Genomic DNA, 5,900 nt, shown 5'->3' with positions numbered 1-5,900 from the left:
CATACCTTTGCCTTGAGAAAACCCAAACTCATAACAATGAGAGCCTCCATAGGATTGATGTAGCCAATCAAAAGATAAATAGTGAAGACCATTAGGCTACGAACGATTAAGTCTTAGTACAAACCGGGGGATCGGGAGATCCACAAATAGAGTAGCAAGCACACATACGAATTAAGTTCCAAATAACTAGGGGAAGGTTTGATGCCAAGGCCGAAAGAACCAAAACGAAGCACCAAGCCCTTGGCATCCCCATGCAAATCCCGTCCTAATAGATCAACTTCTCCCCCTTTGGCATCGAGACACCTGATGCGTGTAGTTGACACGTCCGTTGGGAACCCCAAGAGGAAGGTGTGATGCGCACAGCGGCAAGTTTCCCTCAGTTAGAAACCAAGGTTTAATCGAACCAGTAGGAGTCAAGAAGCACGTTGAAGGTTGATGGCGGCGGGATGTAGTGCGGCGCAACACCGGAGATTCCGGCGCCAACGTGGAACCTGCACAACACAACCAAAGTACTTTGCCCCAACGAAACGGTGAGGTTGTCAATCTCACCAGGCTTGCCGTAACAAAGGGTTAACCGTATTGTGTGGAAGATGATTGTTTGCGAAAACGATGAAGAACAAGTATTGCAAGCAGATTTGTATTTCGAGTATAAAAGAATGGACCGGGGTCCACGAGTTCACTAGAGGTGTCTCTCCCATAAGTTAAAAGCATGTTGGGTGAACAAATTACGGTCGGGCAATTGACAAATAGAGAGGGCATAACAATGCACATACATGTCATGATAAATATAGTGAGATTTAATTGGGCATTACGACAAAGTACATAGACCGCCATCCAACATGCATCTATGCCTAAAAAGTCCACCTTCGAGGTTATCATCCGAACCCCTTCCGGTATTAAGTTGCAAAACAACGGACAGTTGCATTAAGTATGGTGCGTAATGTAATCAACAACTACATCCTTAGACATAGCATCAATGTTTTATCCCTAGTGGCAACGAGCACATCCACAACCTTAGAACTTTACTGTCACCGTCCCGGATATCAATGGAGGCATGAACCCACTATCGAGCATAAATACTCTCTCTTGGAGTTAAGAGCAAAAACTTGGCTAGAGCCTCTACTAATAACGGAGAGCATGCAAGATCATAAACAACACATAGGTAATAACTTGATAATTAACATAACATAGTATTCTCTATTCATCGGATCCCGACAAACACAACATATAGAATTACAGATAGATGATCTTGATCATGTTAGGCAGCTCACAAGATCCAACAATGAAGCACAATGAGGAGAAGACAACCATCTAGCTACTGCTATGGACCCATAGTCCGGGGGTGAACTACTCACTCATCACTCCGGAGGCGACCATGGCGGTGAAGAGTCCTCCGGGAGATGAATCCCCTCTCCGGCGAGGTGCGGAGGAGATCTCCGAGAATCCCGAGATGGGATTGGCGGCGGCGTCTGCGGAAGCTTTTCCGTATCGTGGCTCTCGATGCCGGGGGTTTCGCGACGGAGGCTTTAAGTAGGCGGAAGGGCAACGCGGGGGCCACACGAGGGCCCCACACCATAGGTCGGCGCGGCCGGGGCTCGGGCCGCCCTAGTGTGGCGGCGCCTCGTGGCCCCACTTCGACTCCTCTTCGGTCTTCCGGAAGCTTCGTGGCAAAATAGGACCCCGGGCGTTGATTTCGTCCAATTCCGAGAATATTTCGTTACTAGGATTTACTGAAACCAAAAACAGCGGAAAACGACAAGCGGCTCTTCGGCATCTTGTTAATAGGTTAGTTCCATAAAATGCACGAATATGACATAAAGTGTGCATAAAACATGTAGATATCAGCAATGATGTGGCATGGAACATAAGAAATTATCGATACGTCGGAGACGTATCAGCATCCCCAAGCTTAGTTCTGCTCGTCCCGAGCAGGTAAAACGATAACAAAGATAATTTCTGAAGTGACATGCCATCATAACCTTGATCATACTATTTGTAAACATATGTAATGAATGCAGCGATCAAAACAATGGTAATGACATGAGTAAACAAGTGAATCATAAAGCAAAGACTTTTCATGAATAGTACTTCAAGACAAGCATCAATAAGTCTTGCATAAGAGTTAACTCATAAAGCAATAAATCAAAGTAAAGGTATTGAAGCAACACAAAGGAAGATTATGTTTCAGCGGTTGCTTTCAACTTATAACATGTATATCTCATGGATAATTGTCAACATAGAGTAATATAATAAGTGCAATATGCAAGTATGTAGGAATCAATGCACAGTTCACACAAGTGTTTGCTTCTTGAGGTGGAGAGAGATAGGTGAACTGACTCAACATAAAAGTAAAAAGAATGGTCCTTCAAAGAGGAAAGCATCGATTGCTATATTTGTGCTAGAGCTTTTATTTTGAAAACATGAAACAATTTTGTCAACGGTAGTAATAAAGCATATGAGTTATGTAAATTATATCTTACAAGTTGCAAGCCTCATGCATAGTATACTAATAGTGCCCGCACCTTGTCCTAATTAGCTTGGACTACCGGATCATTGCAATACACATGTTTTAACCAAGTGTCACAATGGGGTACCTCCATGTCGCTCTGTACAAAGGTCTAAGGAGAAAGCTCGCATTTTGGATTTCTCGCTTTTGATTATTCTCAACTTAGACATCCATACCGGGACAACATGGACAACAGATAATGGACTCCTCTTTAATGCATAAGCATGTGGCAACAATTATTATTCTCATATGAGATTGAGGATATATGTCCAAAACTGAAACTTCCACCATGAATCATGGCTTTGGTTAGCGGCCCAATGTTCTTCTCTAACAATATGTATGCTCCAACCATTAAGGTGGTAGATCTCTCTTACTTCGGACAAGACGGACATGCATAGCAACTCACATGATATTCAACAAAGAATAGTTGATGGCGTCCCCAGAAACATGGTTATCGCACAACAAGCAACTTAATAAGAGATAAAGTGCATAAGTACATATTCAATACCACAATAGTTTTTAAGCTATTTGTCCCATGAGCTATATATTGCAAAGGTGAATGATGGAATTTTAAAGGTAGCACTCAAGCAATTTACTTTGGAATGGCGGAGAAATACCATGTAGTAGGTAGGTATGGTGGACACAAATGGCATAGTGGTTGGCTCAAGGATTTTGGATGCATGAGAAGTATTCCCTCTCGATACAAGGTTTAGGCTAGCAAGGTTATTTGAAACAAACACAAGGATGAACGGTGCAGCAAAACTCACATAAAAGACATATTGAAAACATTATAAGACTCTACACCGTCTTCCTTGTGGTTCAAAACTCAATACTAGATATTATCTAGACTCTAGAGAAACCAAATATGCAAACCAAATTAGCAAGCTCTAAGTGTTTCTTCATTAATGGGTGCAAAGTATATGATGCAAGAGCTTAAACATGAGCACAACAATTGCCAAGTATCAAATTATCCAAGACATTTTAGAATTACTACATGTAGCATTTTCCAATTCCAACCATATAACAATTTAACGAAGAAGAAACTTCGCCATGAATATTATGAGTAAAGCCTAAGGACATACTTGTCCATATGCAACAGCGGAGCGTGTCTCTCTCCCATACAGTGAATGCTAGGATCCATTTTATTCAAACAAAACAAAACAAAAACAAACCGACGCTCCAAGCAAAGTACATAAGATGTGGCCGAATAAAAATATAGTTTCGGGGGAGGAACTCGATAATGTTGTCGATGAAGAAGGGGATGCCTTGGGCATCCCCAAGCTTAGACGCTTGAGTCTTCTTAGAATATGCAGGGGTGAACCACCGGGGCATCCCCAAGCTTAGAGCTTTCACTCTCCTTGATCATATTGTATCATACTCCTCTCTTGATCCTTGAAAACTTCCTCCACACCAAACTCGAAACAACTCATTAGAGGGTTAGTGCACAATAAAAATTAACATGTTCAGAGGTGACACAATCATTCTTAACACTTCTGGACATTGCATAAAGCTACTGGACATTAATGGATCAAAGAAACTCATCCAACATAGCAAAAGAGGCAATACGAAATAAAAAGCAGAATCTGTCAAAACAGAACAGTCCGTAAAGATGGATTTTATTAAGGCACCAGACTTGCTCAAATGAAAATGCCCAAATTGAATGAAAGTTGCGTACATATCTGAGGATCACTCACGTAAATTGGCTTAATTTTCTGAGTTACCTACAGAGAATTAGACCCAGATTCGTGACAGCAAAGAAATCTGTTTCTGCGCAGTAATCCAAATCTAGTATTCACTTTACTATCAAATACTTTACTTGGCACAACAAAACTCAAAACTAAGATAAGGAGAGGTTGCTACAGTAGTAAACAACTTCCAAGACTCAAATATAAAACAAAAATACTGTAGTAAAAACATGGGTTGTCTCCCATAAGCGCTTTTCTTTAACGCCTTTCAGCTAGGCGCAGAAAGTGTGTATCAAGTATTATCAAAGGGTGGTGCACCTACAGCGGGGTTTGGAGTTTTCTCAACCAAGCATAGTATATTGGATACATAAGTTTCAGCGTCTCCCTTTTCATTAGTCTTGGGCTTGCTACTCTCATCGAACAAATTTTCAGGAACAAGCCAAGCATAGTTATTTTCTAGTGCATCATTCATAGCTAGGAGTTTACATGGTATTGGTGCTTTGATCTCCCCACCATCATTAATGTTATTAGTGTACCTTATTCTGTCCATGTCCATTTTTTCAAGGAGACCAACAAAATTATTATGAGAACCAAGCATATTAAATTTAGCAAAGACCTTTCTAGCCTCTCTTGCTAGACCACCAAATTCTCTAAGAAGGGTTTCTAAAACAAAATCTTTCTTTTTCCCCTCTTCCATATCACCGAGTGTAAGAAACATATGTTGGATTATAGGATTGAGATTAACAAATTTAGTTTCCAACATGCGAACTAAAGCAGCAACAACAATTTCATAAGTAGGAGCAAGTTCTACCAAGTGTCTATCTTCAAAATCTTCAACGGTACTAACATGATTGAAAAATTCTTCTATATTGTTTCTCCCAATTATAGACCCGCGTCCTACCGGTATGTCTTTTGTGGTAAAATTAAAAGGAAACATGATGAAATAAGTAAAGCAAATGCAAGTAAATAATTTTTTTGTGTTTTTGATATAGCAAACAAGATAGTAAATAAAGTAAAGCTAGCAACTAATTTTTTTGTGTTTTGATATAATGCAGCAAACAAAGTAGTAAATAAAATAAAGCAAGACAAAAACAAAGTAAAGAGATTGGGAAGTGGAGACTCCCGTTGCAGCGTGTCTTGATCTCCCCGGCAACAGCGCCAGAAATTTGCTTGATGCGTGTAGTTGACACGTCCGTTGGGAACCCCAAGAGGAAGGTGTGATGCGCACAGAGGCAAGTTTCCCTCAGTTAGAAACCAAGGTGTTTTTGATATAGCAAACAAGATAGTAAATAAAGTAAAGCTAGCAACTAATTTTTTTGTGTTTTGATATAATGCAGCAAACAAAGTAGTAAATAAAATAAAGCAAGACAAAAACAAAGTAAAGAGATTGGGAAGTGGAGACTCCCTTGCAGCGTGTCTTGATCTCACCGACAACGGCGCCGTAAATTTGCTTGATGCGTGTAGTTGACACGTCCGTTGGGAACCCCAAGAGGAAGGTGTGATGCGCACGCAGGCAAGTTTCCTCGCTTAGAAACCAAGGTTTAATCGAACCGATAGGGAGTCAAGAAGCACGTTGAAGGTTGATGGCGGCGGGATGTAGTGCGGCGCAACACCGAAGATTCCGGCGCCAACGTGGAACCCGCACAACACAACCAAAGTACTTTGCCCCAACGAAACAGTGAGGTTGTCAATCTCACCGGCTTGCTCGT

Source organism: Lolium rigidum, chromosome 7 (genome assembly GCF_022539505.1).
Source record: "Lolium rigidum isolate FL_2022 chromosome 7, APGP_CSIRO_Lrig_0.1, whole genome shotgun sequence".
In the NCBI taxonomy this organism is placed as follows: domain Eukaryota; kingdom Viridiplantae; phylum Streptophyta; class Magnoliopsida; order Poales; family Poaceae; genus Lolium; species Lolium rigidum.
Note: the sequence above shows the minus strand (reverse complement) of the source record.